At 43.3% G+C, this 16,145-nt stretch overlaps 1 long non-coding RNA gene across 2 annotated transcripts; it reads left to right on the top strand.

The window, feature by feature from the left end:
* The first annotated feature begins 306 nt into the window (after positions 1-306).
* On the top strand, positions 307-2,558 carry LOC149119049 (uncharacterized). Of its 2 annotated transcripts, none has more exons than XR_016228853.1 (3): positions 307-523; positions 1,425-1,526; positions 2,204-2,558. It is a non-coding gene; the product is annotated as an uncharacterized LOC149119049 (long non-coding RNA). The 2 variants fall into 2 exon arrangements; XR_016228852.1 differs by lacking the exon at positions 2,204-2,558 and adding an exon at positions 1,625-1,856.
* Positions 2,559-16,145: the final 13,587 nt, after the last annotated feature.

The following is a 16,145-nucleotide window of genomic DNA, read 5'->3' as shown; positions in this document are numbered from 1 at the left end:
GGAAGGCTGCAGGCCAGCACCCGGCACCGGGAGTCATGGCATTTGGGGTTTACCCGCTCTCCCACGAAGGAAGATGCCCCCGTGGGAACCCTGCTCCACCTGCGGGCAGGGCTGAGGAAGGAAAGGCCGAGCCATCCTCCACCCTAGGACTGCAGCCTGGGAAAGTCCAGGGCCCCGGTGCCCTTGCCAGGCATAGGGTCTCTCTAAGTGTACTCTGAGCCAGGGCCTCAGCCATCAGCAGCTCTCTTGCTTCCAGAATCTGCTGCAGGGCAGTTCAGGCTCAGCCCAGCAGGGGGCCTCAGGACAATCTTTGCTGCCCTGAGGCAGGACCAGTGCTGCAAGACCCGCCCCATGCCAGGCTGGCTATAAAGTCGGTGGTCATTGGTGGGCAGCTGGTAGTTGCAGTGTGTGCGCGTGACATGGGTGGTGTTAGGTTCTTGGCCGTCCCGTTTCGTGCCTTGGGGCTAAAATGCCATCGGTGGCCCCTGAGTCAGGAGGGGCAGGAGAAGAAGAGACAGACCTGGTGATTGCGACTGCTCACCTCTCCCGCCAGCCCTCCTGGCTGAGGCTTGCAGCACGTGCTGCACATGGGGAAGTAATGAAGGCCAAGTCTCAGCAGGACAACCTAGTGCACAGCGCTAATTTACTCACTGACACAGCATCTGTGTGGTCTGCATGGGCAGACGGGGGAAGGGTTTGGTAGAAGGGTGCTGGAGGTGCACTGGGCCCTCGTGCAGCTGCCTGCTGTAGGCATCCAGGACAGCAGAGTCCTGCGGGGTCCCTAGAGATCCTGGCCATGCTGTGCCTTCCATCATCCACCCTCCTGCACTGCTGTTGGAGGCAGTGCTTCTGTGGTTGATATCTCATTGGAGTCCATGGTCATTTTCTCATGGTGGGCTGATCTCACACCGTGACAATCATGGAACAAATCACTGTTCTGTGGCATCTGCCTCCCAGGAGCATTGCAGGTGGACAGGGGGAAATGGGTGACTGGTGGCACCTCCTGTGCATGGTCTCTGTCCCATCCTGGACCGAAAGTGGAAAGGGAAGGAGAGGAGCTGGCTCAAAGCAGTCCCGCTGTGGGTTCCATCAGGTGCAAAATGTCTCCCGATTGCGGTTAACCTTGCAGGGAAACTGTCTCCTTTTGTGGGCCAGAGACAGCATCTGCTTTATTAGCTGTGCAGTGTATTGATAATTAAAATTTGGGTATCCCTATCTGTAGTCCTCACAGCGTAGTTACATTCTGAGGAACTGATGAAACTGCTCAGTACTTCGGGGCTGAGTGTAATATTAGGTGGGCAAGCCTGTTGTTGGCTTTTGGTTTATAGCTATTGGGCAACTTTATTTGGTAAAAATGCATTCAGGCTCAGTAGTGTATTCAAGGATGACCACTTAGTGAATTGTCTTTTTTTTTTTTTTGTAAGAATAAGAGTATTGAAGACTGGGTTGAGCTACCTATGGCAAAACTCCACCATTCCTGGGAAGGCCACAATTGGCAAGAAAAGCAGGTAGCAAGCTTTCATCAAGTAAGTTGAGATTCCTGTGTTTGCAATCTGAAGAGCTCACTGCTGAGCTGGGAGGGGAACTGCTCTGAGCACAACTCATTAGAGAACTGCTCTTGCAGACCTTCCCTGAAGGAGGCACTGTTGTGGTCAGAAGCATTCCAGGAGCTGCTGGCCAGCAATTGTGAATTAGGCTTGAATTGAATCCATTGCAAGTATCACAAGAGTGCAGAAAGGCTGTGTCCTCAAATCAGCAGCTCACCAAGGAGAATTCGACTTAACCTAGAAGGTCTGTTTATCTCCGCTTATTTCGCAGCATATTCATACCAGGTGGGGAAGATAAATCAGCCTTCAGCTCTGCAATGGCAGTGCTCTTGGTTGAGGCTGAGGATGCTTTTCATTGCATGCAGTGTTTGCAAGAGACTTAGTTCCCTGAGGATTTATGCCTCTCCTGTAAATACATTTTTGGCACTAAAACAAACTGAAGTATTTCTGTTTTAGTAGTATGGAACCAATGAAGTATTTTGCCTACAGGCATCTTTGTCTTTAAAGAGCTAAATCCGCAGGATTACAGGATTGAGTAAAAACAAGAGAATAGCTAATCCTAGTACTAGAAAAGCACAAGGGAATGTTTGATCATTAGCTTCCTCATATTCCTCATGTTTCTTTTTATTTTTCTGCCTGCTCTTCCCTACCTACAGATGGTCTGGCTGTATTGGAGGCTTTTCTAAAAACTGAATTCTGTGAAGCAAATATAGGCTACTGGCTAGCTTGTGAAAACTTCCAAAAAAATCCACCCACCCCAGAAGCTATCCTTATATTCAAGAAAAATATATACATTCTGCTTAGAAAAAGGCCCAAAAGAGGTTAGACACAATTCCTCATTTCAGCATAAAGTGTACACTTTTGACATCAAGAAGCAACAAAAGAAGTAAAGACATAAGACTAAAGCAAGGGCCAGGGAATCTGAAAAGCTTCCTCTCCTGGTGTCCTGTCTTTCAAATAAGTCTCCCCAGACCTGGCAGGTGGAGCTCATCACACATTACAGCTTCTGATTTTCACTTTCAAAGAGCAGAGCCCCCTTCTCTAACAAAGGATAATGAGTGATCTTCGTTTCAGATGAACATGCTTTCAAACCAAAACTCTTATTATCCAAAATATACAAGAAGCTATGACTCCCAGCTTTACAACTGCCTGGAAAAGGGTGTATTGCTTGATGGAGAATAACTTTCTGAAGTTGTATTTTTTTGCAAGGCAGAGTTACAGAGAGAAAAAGAGAGGGAAAGACAGCGGTCCATCTGCTGGCTCACTCCCTAAATGGCCACAATGGCCAGGGCTGGGCCAGGCTGAAGCCAGCAGCTTCCTCCAGGTCTCCCATGTGGGGGCAGAGGACCAAGTGCTTGGGCCATTCTCTGCTGCTTCACCCAGCAAGGAGTTGTGGAAGAAGAAGAGCAGCTGGGAGTCAAACCAGCATTCATGTGGGATGTTAGTGCTGCAGGCAGCAGTGTAACTTGTTATGCCACAACACCAGCCCCCAGAAAGAACTCTTATCCCTGGTCTTTCTTTTGAGTCAGAATGCTCCCAGGACTTGTGTTGAAAACCAGAGATCACCACAGAACCCCATGAGAAGAAAAAGGAGCCCCAGAGTAGAGGACATGTTCTGTTTCCTAAGGCAGAAGTTTTTGACTGCCAGAGACGAACATTCAGTTCAGCCTGGGTGTTTGGGAAATATACGTCGCAACTGGGGATTCCAGTTCAGGTAGTAAATCAGGAAGCTGGTGACTGTCCAGGAGATGCCTGTATGAGAACAGCTTCCACCACCGTGAAGACACAGGCAGGAAATACGTGGTCTGAGTGGGGTGGGTCTCACTGGAAAAGCAGGACTCTGAGATGGAAGATAATGCAATGGAATGCTGTTGTTCCAGACTCACTTAAAATCAATAGGTCTGGGATTCTGTAGCCTTAGCTACCTAGCTGTACATCTTTCCTTAAATCCATCCATGTTGCCGCATGGTTTTAGTTCTAGTTTTTAAGTCCAAACTAATGTAACATGTTTATTATGTAGAATCATCCATTCTATTGTTGTGTATTGCTGAAGCTGAAGTGATGTTTGAATTGTTAAGTGGTATATAAAATAGTGAGTGCTCATGTGTAGAAAACCACAGTGGCTGTTCCAAGTGCCAAACACTCTTGAAGGCAGTTAAGCTTTGAAGTGGTCTTTGAATATTTGAATACATTTATTTTGATAACTAATGTCATTGAATACTCAGAGTCCAGGTGTGAGTTGATTTGATTTTGGTAACTGGAAATATGACCAACATAAGATCTTTGTAGTAGAGAAGAAGCATGCATTACTGAATCTGTGCAGGGAGAACTGACAGCCCCCAGAGCTGAGATGAGGGTGGCAAGGAAGATGCTCTTTTCTAAACCTAAGTCACAGCACATCTTTAGAATGACCCAGGGTTAAAATTACTAACAGAATCTTTAATTAAACATAAAGGTCTTTAATGAGAATAGAACATTGACCTAAAACCCTTCTTGAGGATTAAGAACCAGCTAAAAAGGAGGCTGCGGTGGTGACCTCGAAGGGGTTGGAGCCTGGGGTCAGGGGTCGTGGGTCCCAATGGCTGGTCCAGAATCATCACGGGCTCCCTGGGTCGTGGGCCGGCACCATAGCTCGGGGCTCCAGAGGTCGGGGGAAGCCTGCTGGGCCCCTTCTTGCTTCCTTCTTTGGGCAGAAGTCAGGCATCACAAAGTGACCTAAAGTGACCAGTTTGGTACTGAAATCCCTGAGGCACCACTGGAGCCTGGGCCGGGCCTGCAGGCAGGGCAGAAGCAGAGGGGAGACACCGGGACCTGGGGGCCAAGGCTTCAGGTGTTCCTGTTGGCCCCCAGGCACCCACGGGGCCTCAGCCTCTCTCACAACAGAAACGCACATTCACCTCAGACCATTTTTACCCCTAATTCCACTTTAAAGAAAGGTTTATCGAGGACGGCACCGTGGCATGGAGGTGCAACCACAGCCTGCAGGGCCCGCATCATGGGCACCAGTTCCATTCCATGATGCCCTACTTCCTCTCCCACTCCAGCCAACGAGTGCAGTGGTGATGGACAGGTGGTTGGACCCCTCAGGACATGGGAGATGGGAGGGGGCTCATGGGCCTTCAGCCTCACCCAAACATTGGGGAATCAAACCAGCAGATCGAAGACCCCTGTCTCTATGCCTTTCAAATAAATCTCTTAAAATAAATAAAAAAGAAATGCAAATAAAAAGAACCAGCTAAATAGACATGAACTGTATGGAGACAAACACCAATATTACATTACTCAACTCTCCACTGCTCCAATGAACAAAGAAGACAAATAAGAGGGATATAGGCCTCCCCTTTTTTGTTATGCTTCCCTTGGTTCCAACTAGCATGGTCTTGCAGAAAATGCACAAGGAATCCATTCTCTTCTGTGGTCAATACATGATCTCAGAATTTCCCTTATTCATTTGCCTAACAGATTTTGATTATGTTACTCTAGGTAAAGGGAAGGCAACAAAACTGCCCTTTTCCCCCATTTTAAAAATCTATTATTTATTTGAAAGGCAGAGTTATAGAGAAGGGGTAGAGACAGATCTTGCATCTGCTGGTTCACTTCCCAAATTGGCCTCAGCTGAGCCAATCTAAAGCCAGGTGCTTCTGCCAGGCCTCCCACATGAATGCAGTGGTTCAAGCACTTGGGCCACCTTCTGATGCTTTCCCAGGCACATTAGCAGGGAGCTAGATTGGAAGTGGAGCAGCTGGGACTTGAATCAGCACCCATATGGGATGCTGGCACAGCAGGCCATGGCTTTACCCACCATGTTGGTACTGTGTGTGTGTGTGTGTGTCTGTGTCTGTGTATGTATGCATGTATTTTTATTTCAAAGACTCATTTATTTATTTGAAAGGCAAGGTTAGAGAGGGAGAGACATAAGAAGAGAGATCTTTCAACCTCTGTTTCACTCCCCAAATGTCCACAACAGCAGAGGCTGGGCCAAGCCAAAGCCTGGAGGCTGAACAGCAGATAATCTTTAGTTGTTAATTTAAAATGAATAGGCTGTAGCTGGTGCTGTTGCATATAAGGTAAAGCCACCACCTGCAGTGCTGGCATCCCCTATGGGCACTGGTTCATGTCCCAGCTGCTCTGCTTCTAATCTAGCTCCCTGCTAATGTGCCTGGGAAAGCAGCAGGAGGTGGCCCAAATAGTTGGGCCCCTGAATCCATGTGGGAGACCTGGAAGAAGCACCGGGCTTTGGATTAGCCCAGCTGCAGCTGCTTGCAGCCACGTGGGGAGTAAAACAGCAGACAGAACATCTCTGTTTATTTATGTGTCTCTCTCTATAATTCTGTCTTTCAAATAAATAAATAAATAAATCTTTAAAAAAGGTTTATTAATGTATGCTATAATCCAATCCAGGAACAGTAAGAGAAGCATTAAATATTGCTACCTATATTTTTATTTTTTAATATTTTTAAACTTTTATTTAGTGAATATAATTTTCCAAAGTACAGTGTATGGATTACAAAGGCTTCCCCCCATAACTCCCCTCCCACCAGCACCCCGCCCATCTCCCACTCCCTCTCCCATTCCATTTACATCAAGATTCTTTTTCAATCATCTTTATACAAAGAAGATCGATTTAGTTTATATTAAGTTTTCATCAGTTTGCAGCACACAGAACATAAAGTGTAAAATACTGTTTGAGTACTAGTTATAGCATTACTTCACATTGGACAACACATTAAGGACAGAGATCCCACAAAAGGAGTAAGCACACAGTGATTCCTGTTGTTGACTGAACAATCTGACACTCTTGTTTATGGCATCAGAAATCTCCCTGGGCTCTAGTCATGAGTTGCCAAGGCTATGGAAGCCTCTTGAGTTCACTGACTTCCATCTTATTTAGACAAGGTCATAGTCAAAGTGGAAGTTCTCTCCTCCCTTCAGAGAAAGGTACCTCCTTCTTTGATGGCCCGTTCTTTCTACTGGGATCTCACTCACAGAGATCTTTTATTTAGGTCCTTTTTTTTCTTTTTTGCCAGAGTGGCTTTCCATACCTAAAATACTCTCATGGGCTCTTCAGCTAGATCTGAGTGCCTTAAGGGCTGATTCTGAGGCCAGAGTGCTGTTTAGGACATCTGCCATTCTACAAGACTGCTGTGTATCGCACTTCCCATGCTACCTATATTTTATATAGTCTAAGTATTGTATAAACTAAAATATACAACACTAGGAGTATGCTATCAGTAATTACACTGCCAATCTCAGTGATTATAAATAAGAATTTTAGCAACTATACTGATTCTGAACAGTGATTCAATGATTCTGTTTTTAAATTTAAAAATGCCCATGAACTTGAATGTTTCTGTGTAGCTCCTCATAGAACTACAAGCCTTAGAAGTTCTATGCTGTTTAGCATTTCATCTTCAGTGCCAACTTGATTATTGCACTGCCAGTTTATAAAACACTTCACAGTCATGTGAACCTTACCATAAGATAGGACTGTGTAGAATAAATCCTTTAACTATAAAGACAATCTTCTCTCACAAGGGAGGAAGATCCAGAGGGGTCAAATGACTTGCTATGGTCACTTAGCTCTGTGAGCACAGAAACAAGGAAAGCTCTCAGCTTCCTGCCACCTCCCCTTACACCACCTGCCTCAACTAGATGAGCCTGTAATTTTAAGGACACTCAGGCCCCATGAGTTTAAATGAATTTTTCAAGGTTACATGACAAGTACCAAAACCAGAAGCAAAAATTATTGCTTCCATCTTTCTCTTCCTTGTCCACAATGGAAGTCCGATGTACAGTTATGCATTATTCTAATATCACAACCAAGAAGCATTATTTTTCCCCAAATTTAACAATGAAACTCTTTTTTTCCATTGAGGAAGTTATTTTAATGGATGATACAAACATACTTGATTTGTTTTTTAATTTGAGATGCAAAGAAATGAACAAGTAGATAGAGAAGTGGTATTCACCCTCTAGTTCACTGCTGAAATGTCCCCAGTGGCCAGGGCTGTCCCAGGAGTAGGGAACCCAATCATCTGAGCCATTACTTGCTAGCTCCCAGGGTCTATATTATCAGGAATTTGGAGGCAAGTACTGGAACCAGGAATCAAACCAAGAAACTCCAAAGTGGGACATAGGAATTTGAACCACAAGGCTACACCCTGGCTTCCAGACTTGTTTTTTCACAAGTCCTCTGAAAAGGAAAGTTAATTACAACCTGAAATCCAAGACTCTGGAGTCCTCCGGTGTGTGTGTCTATGCAAGTTGATGCATTAGATTTACTTATGTTGCCCAAGAGTCTGCAGTTTAGAGAGAACATAAGAGTGAAACATGTGTCAGAGGATGTCAGCATTGGAGAGGTGGGTGTGCTCTAGTCAGAGGCTGAGGAGGACAAGTCCACAGGGAGCAGCAGCTTGATTTAGTCACAAGGAAACCGGCTGTTTCTGGATTCATCCACCCCTCCCAGCTGACTGGCTGTGGAATTCTGATTGAATTCACCTGAAAATCCCACTCCCACTTGATTTGGAGGGAATTAATATCTGTCCCCTCAGTAAAAGGGTTCCATTTCTTTTTCCAAACCACAAAAACTCATGTTGGTTGCGTTGCCTGTAAATTTCTAAGCATGAAACACCAATTTGGTTTTTTTTTTTTTTTATTTCTTACTAGCTACTCTGTCTGAACTTTTGTTTGTATTGCATCAGAATACAAAATCTGGGGAGGAAGAAGGCAAAACCAACTCAGACCCAGAAAACATTTAGAAAATTGCTGCATAAGAAACCAAAATTAGCAGAGGCACACAAAACAGTGACAGAAAGCCAGAATTGGAGCAAGCCAACAGCTGTGCCCTGATTCAAAAAGACGATTCCTGCTGTACCCTGAACTCCTTATTCCAGCCTCCAAACCAAAGCTCACATCAGAAAATTCATTACAAATCATGATAAATAAGAAAACTGTGAAAAAAGCCAAAGAAATGCAAGAGTCCTTGGTGATATTGGGCTTGATTTAGTCACAAGGAAACCAGCTGTTTCTGGATACATCCACCCCTCCCAGCTGACTGGCTGTGGAATTCTGATGGAATTAACCTGAAAATCGCAGTCAAACTCGATTTGGAGGGAATTAATATCTGTCCCCACAGCAAATTGGTTCCATTTCATTTTCCAAAACACAAAAATTCATCTTGGTCATCCTGCCTGTAGATTTCTAAGCCTGAAAGGCCAATTTATTGTGTTTTTTATTTCATAATGGATCCTCTGTCTAACTTCTTGTTTGTACTGCATCAGAATACAAAATTTGGGATGGAAGAAGGCAAAAGAAACTCAGACCAAGAAAATATTTAGAAAATTGCTGCTCAAAACCACAAATCGGCTGAGGCACCCAAAACAATGACAGCAAGCCAGAATTGGAGCAAGCCAACAGCTCTGCCCTGATTGAAAGAGACCATTCCTCCGGAGCCCTGAACTCCATATTCCAGTCTCAAAACTAAAACTCACATCAGAAAATTTATTACAAATCATGATAAATAAGACAAATGTGAAAAAAGCCAAAGAAATGCAAAAGTCCTTTGTGATATTAGGCTTGATTTAGTCCCATGTAAACTGGCTGTTTCTGGATTCATCCACCCCTCCCAGCTGAATGGCTGTGGAATTCTGATTGAATTCACCTGAAAATTGCACTCACACCTGATTTGGTGGGAATTAATATCTGGTGCTGGTTCTGCGGGCTGGGGCTTTAACCCACTGTGCGATAGCACTGGCCCCTGTAAGTGGTTTTCTTAATTATTCCCAGCTTTCTTTCTGTTTTGTTTTTAGATTTATAATAATTTATTAATGAAAATGGATGTAGGAAGGTAAATTTTATTCTCAGGGAATATATAGAAACAAGATGTATGATGAATTTGTCATGACTATCAATCATTGCATTTATCCAAGGAAAGGCAATGTCATGTCTCATTTTCTGTTGCCATAGCAAAATACATATTTGTTATATGATTTCAATTGAAGTCAAGGACAATATTCTAAATTTTGGGGTCATAATGTCCAACACATTCTTTAGTGTTATACAGATGATGTAGTGGGCAGTGTTTTAGTTCCACCCTGGAAATAAACACTTAGCATTCTGCAAGAGAATTACTTACCTAGGGCTAAACCACAAATCAGTGACATTTATTATTTTTTTTGACAGGCAGAGTGGACAGTGAGAGAGAGAGAGAGACAGAGAGAAAGGTCTTCCTTTGCCGTTGGTTCACCCTCCAATGGCCACCATGGCTGGTGCACTGCAGCTGGCACACTGTGCTGATCTGATGGCAGGAACCAGGTACTTATCCTGGTCTCCCATGGGGTGCATGGCCCAAGGACTTGGGCCATCCTCCACTGCACTCCCTGGTCACAGCAGAGAGCTGGCCTGGAAGAGGGGCAACTGGGACAGAATCTGGCACCCTGACTGGGACTAGAACCAAGTGTGCCAGCGCCACAAGGTGGAGGATTAGCCTAGTGAGCCGTGGGGCCAGCCGCATTTATTTTTTTAATTGTTAGAGTAATGCAGTCCTTAATAGTTTGAGGAGATGAACTTGATTCCCAGCTAGAGTAAGAACACTGTGGGGAAAATAATCTACTGCATGTTCTTTCAGGTTTTAAGATTGTATTTAACAATTTATTTATTTATTTGAAAGAGTTACACAGAGAGAGGAGAGGCAGAGAGAAAGAGAGAGAGGAGAGATCTTTCATTCAACATTTCACTCTCCAATTGGCTGCACTGGCCGGGCTGCACCCATCTAAAGCCAGGAGCCAGGAGGTTTTTCTGGGTCTCCCACACAGCTACAAAGGCCCAAATCCATGGGCCTTCTTCTACTGCTTTCCCAGGTCATAGCAGAGAGCTGGATCAAAAGTAGAGCAGCTGGGTCTTGAAACGGTGCCCATATGGGATGCTGGTGCTTTAGGCCAGGGCATTAGCCTGCTGTGCCACAGTGCCAGCCCCAAGGTTTATTTATTAACTTATTTGAAAGGCAGAGTAATAGAGATAGGGAGAGATGGGTAGTGAGAAAGAGATATCTTCCATCTGCTGGTTCATTCAACAAATGGCCACAATGGTTGGCCAGGCCAAAGCCAGGAGTCTGGAACTCTATCTGGGTCTCCCATATTTGTGGAATTGGCCCAAATACTCAGGTCATCTTTCACTGCTCTTTCAGCCACTTTAGCAGGGAACTCAATTGGAAGTGGAGCACTAAGGACTCAAATTGTCTGTCCACATGGGATGCCTGAATTGCAGGTGGAGACTTACCTGCTGTACCACAATGCTGGTGCCTACTGCAGGTTCTCAAACAAAGCTCTCTGTATTTCCCTCAGTCACAAATGCAGATTACAGTACAGAATTTCTCAGGTTCTGTTCTTGGGTAAATAACTCCATAGCTTTTACTTTAATTTGTTATCATGTTATTTCAGTTCTTTAAATGTTTATGAGTAGAATAATTATAGAAAAAGCAAAAGCTACTTTCTATTCTTTCCTGAATCTCCTCCCTTACTTAAAATATTTATGAGCCTGATAGAGAAAGAAATTGATGCAGTGAGAGAAATCTAGAGAGCTCCCATGCACTTCTTCACTGCCTAAACAAAAATATCAAGCAGAGGTGGGGCACAACTGAAGCCAAGAGTCAGGAATGGAATCTAGGCCTCCCTCTTGGTTGGCATCACCATTGCTTCCTCTGGTCTGCATTAGCTGGGAGCTGGAAACTGGAGCTGGCACTGAAATCCAACTTTGGAAATTTGATGCAGAGAGAGAGTATCTGAGCTGGCATCATAAACACTAAGTTAAATGCCTACTGTCTCTTTTAAAAAAATTTTTTTTCTGCCATAATTGCAAATCCCTGCATAACTTCCCAGATGGTTTCTTGTCTTTTTCCCTGAATACTTCTACATTCTTCTGAACACTGCTCATTCCAGAGTGACTCTTGTCCCCCTTTCAGCCTACTGTGCAATTGCCCTTGATATAGTCTGGCCTTTGTGAACAGAAATTCCTGTTTCCCTCCAGCTTGGGCAATTTTCACAGCCTTTATACCATAGGTTTGATCCCCTGTTGAATGCTTCTGTGTGGCTGCCCAAATGCTCACAAATCTGAAATGAAATGGCATTCTTGCTTCTTCATCCATACCCATGTAGAAGATATACAACTGCCATTGTTTGTTAGGTGACAGAGTTGACATGTTGACCAGGAGTGTTCTGTCACAGGTGATGATAGCATTTGAAGACCTGGCTGTGTACTTTACCTGGGAGGAATGGCAGAACATGAACCAAGCTCAGAAAATCCTGTACAGGGATGTAATGCTGGAGACCTACAGCAGCCTGTTCTCCCTGGGTGAGTGACACTCATCGCATGCCCAATGGTAACATTTTCTTGCTATTTGACAACTAAGTGAGCACTATTCATAAAGTTGAATGAGGGACAGGTATAGAATTTGAGTCCATGAAGAATCTGAATATCTACCACCTGGGAAGGATTTCACATTGGAACATTTGTTGCATAGCTCCGGGACCAAGCTGTACTCCTTTCATTAACCCAAGATAGTGATTTCACAAAGTCTATATTGTTTCCATTAGTAGGGCACTGCAGGACCAAACCTGACTTGATCTTCAAGTTGGAGCAAGGAGCAGAGCCCTGGATGGGGAAATAATGCCTACCAGGTCAGTGTGTACATAACGGGCAGGGAGGCCAAAGTAGAAGCAGTGCAACAGATATTGACTGGTGTTCTTTCCATGAGTTTTTCCCAAGTCTTACTCCTGAAGACAGCTGGTCCTGTGATTCAGACACAGACATTCTACAGTATCTATGGAGATCAGTATCTCTGGTAAAGGCAAAGGAAATGAAGTTTTCTGTGAAAATCAACAACTGATCAAAAACCTCCAGAAACTCAAATTATCACAGAGGAGTGTTTATAGAAAGAAACAAGAGGAGGTAACCAGGGCTGACGTCTTCACAATGAGTTAGGAATCAATTTTCAATAATTGAGCAGACTCTGGGTTGCAGAAACAAATTATTTCAACTGGTGAGAATGCATAGCCAAGGTGGTATATTGGGACTTTCTGTAACTGTTGTAGTTCTAAGAAGATTAGGATGTCAGGTTTCCTTAGAAATATGGGGAAACTATAATAGTGCAGATAAAACAGAGATTTTCATCAAAAAATCCCACAAATGCTGTTTGCCTGGGAAGACAGAACACAAGACAACCACATATTCAAATCTTGTCCCATGAATGTGATCCTGCTTAGAGTATAGACACATTTCACTCTTTACCTTCAAGGAAATGATCTAGTAAAACTTCCCCATATTTATGGTTGAAATAGCACAGAAGTACAAAACCCACAATTTTTCTAAAAATGAATTGAAAAAGGGGCTGGCGCCATGGCTCACTTGGTTAATCCTTCCCCTGCAGCGCCAGCATCCCATATGGGCCCCGGGTTCTAGTCCTGGTTGCTCCTCTTCCAGTCTAGCTCTCTGCTGTGGCCCAGGAGGGCAGTGGAGGATGGCCCAAATGCTTGGGCCCCTGCACCTACAATGGAGATAAGGAGGAAGCACCTGGCTCCTGGATTTGGATTGGCATAGTTCCAAGCATATTTGCCATTTGAGGGGTGAGCCAATGGAAGGAAGATCTTTGTCTCTGTCTCTCACAGTCTAACTCTCACAAATAAATAAAGAAATAAAAATACATTAAAAATGAACTGAAAAAATGGACAGGGAAAAATTGGTTTCTAGATTACAGGTGAATATATTTATCAAATATTAGTCCATTCTGTGAAGTCTTATTCATTTTAGTGAAAGTAGAAAGTGAGAGAGAAACAGTGAGGAATAGATTTTCTATTAACTCTCTCCCCAAATACTATCAACAGTTATGACTAATCTGAAGCCAGAAGCCTGGAATTTCACCTACTCATCTCTATCACAGGGTCCCAAGCACATGAACCATTATCTGCTGCTTTCCAGTATCTATTATCTCAGAGCTGTATTGGAAGCAGAGTAGCCTCGGCTTAAACTGGCACTGTTTTGAGATACAGGCATCCCAAGCAGTGACTTAAGACATCTTACCACAAAAACCATTCAATCATACTTGGAAAAAATTCTGGTAGTAAACAGGATCATGGATGAACATTGGAAAATCTATGGATACAATTTAATATATTAATGTATAATGGAGAAAACCTGTATATTCATAAATATGTATCTTCTAATCATTTTTTGAAAATCTTATGATGGAATGAGGATATAAGCCTGAGCCATTCTCCCTCATTGCCCAAAGTAGATAAACTTTGGAATGTATTCCTTGCCCTTGAAACTCAATTGGGTCTCACAGCCTATTGCCTTCATACCCCACCCTGCATTATTTTCCAGGTTCCTAAGGCCCCCACCCAGTTCCTGGAATTCCCCTCCACTGCTGCCCCCTACCCTCGTGCCCAGCCTTAGCCCTCCTTAAAAAGGTCTGGCCCCTGGGAATTGGGGCCTTCATGCTCCATCTTGTACAGAGAGGCAGTTGGTCACCCACCTCTGTGGATTAATTTTCTCTGAATAAATTCTGTCTGGCTGTAAATTCATACACTTTCTCCTCTATTCTACAACTCTTTTCCTAACATTTTGGTGCCCTGTGTGAGGAGGCACAAATGCAGAACTTTTCCTAACATCTTATCCCTCTTAAATACAAGTAACTTCATTCCTTTTACACGAGTATGCTAGAAGAAACAATTATATTTGATGTAGTGACATCATTTTTTTCCTCACTTCAGTTGCCATGAAACTGGATGAACTGATTAAGACCAACCAGAACAGTCTGGAGAAAAATCTGAATCAGGATGTTATGACAAATAATAAGACATTATCTCCCAAGGGAGTTGAATTCAGAAAAACACTTAATTTAAGTATAAGCCATATTCCAAAACTGAGCATCAAAAAGAGAAACTATTCAGGAATAAAACCTGAAGAATGCAGTATATGTCACAATATGTGTCCCCATTGTGGGCCTGATCAACTACAAGCTGGAGAGAAATTTTGTGCTACTAAGGTACCTGGGAACACTCTCCAGTTCTGTGAACCTCTTAATCAACAGCACAATATTCAGACCATGGAGCAGGCACTTGAACAAATTGGACAAGGGAAAGTCTTCAAAAGCAAGAATATATTCTGTGAATCTGAGAAGCTTTTTATGGTAGAAACCTGTAATAAGTCAATTGCCACTATTGGCAAGACAACTCAAATAGTACAAGATTTCCATAAGAATTCTAACCTCAGTATACATCAACAAAGTCCCAAAAGAGAGAACGTTTATAAGTATATTGGGACTGTGGAACCTGTTATTTACCAATCACATGTTAGACTGAATCATAGACCAAATATAAGGAAGAAATCCTATGCATGTAAACCTTGTGGGAAGTCATTCAGTATTAAATTCTGCCATACCCTCCATCACAGCACTCATATTGTGGAAAACCCTCATGTGTGTAATGATTGTGGAGAAACCACTCACCAGAAGTCAGATCTCATTAGACATCAGAGAATTCACACAGGGTTGAAATCTTATAAATGTAATGACTGTGGGAAGTTCTTTGGCCAGAAGAAACACCTCATAAATCATCAGAGAATTCACACAGGTGAGAAACCTTATGAATGTAATGACTGTGGAAAATCCTTTGGCCAGAAGGCAAACCTCCTAAATCATCAGAGAATTCACACAGGGGAGAAACCTTATGAGTGTAACCATTGTGGAAAAGCTTTTGGCCAGAAATCAACACTCACAAATCATCAGAGAAGTCACACAGGGGAGAAACCTTATGAATGCAATGACTGTGGAAAAACCTTGGGCCAGAAGTCAAACCTCATAAATCATCAGAGAAGTCACACAGGGGATAAGAGTTTATGAGTGCAATGACTATGTAAAACTCTTTGGCCAGAAGCCACACCTCATAAATCATCAGATAATTCACACAGGGGATATGCCTTATGAATGCAATGACTGTGGAAAAGCCTTTGGCCAGAAGCAAACCTCATAAATAATCAGAGAATTCACACAGGGGAGAAAGCTTATGAATGCAATTACTGTGGAAAAACCTTAGGCCAGAATTCAAACCTCAGAAAGCATCAGAGAATTCACACAGAAGACAAGCATTATGAATGCAATGCCTGCGGAAAAAGCTTTGGCCAGAAATCACAACTCAAAATGCATCAGAGAAGTCACACAGGGGAGAAACCTTATGAATGCAATCATTGTGGAAAAGCCTTTGCTGAGAAGTCAAAACTCACAAAGCATCAGACAATTTGTACTGGGGGAAACCTTATGAGTGCAATGACTGTGGAAAAACCTTTGCTGAGAAGTCAAACCTCAGAAAGTATCAGAGCCTTCACACCATGGAGAAAGCTTATAAATGAAATGACTGTGGAAAAGCCTTTGGTCCCATCCTTGCATACCAAGGATAAATCCCACTTGGTCTGGGTGGATGATCTTTCTGATGCATTGTTGGATTCAATTGGCCAGAATTCTGTTGCAGATCTTTGCATGTATGTTCATCAGGGAAATTGGTCTATAATTACTTTCTTTGTTGCACTTTTTTCAGGTTTAGGAATGAA

Source organism: Oryctolagus cuniculus, unplaced genomic scaffold (assembly GCF_051225735.1).
Source record: "Oryctolagus cuniculus isolate XC-2025 breed Fujian yellow rabbit unplaced genomic scaffold, ASM5122573v1 ptg000044l, whole genome shotgun sequence".
Lineage (NCBI taxonomy): Eukaryota > Metazoa > Chordata > Mammalia > Lagomorpha > Leporidae > Oryctolagus > Oryctolagus cuniculus.
The sequence above is the reverse complement of the archived record's forward strand: the minus strand, read 5'-3'. Positions and strand labels throughout refer to the sequence as shown.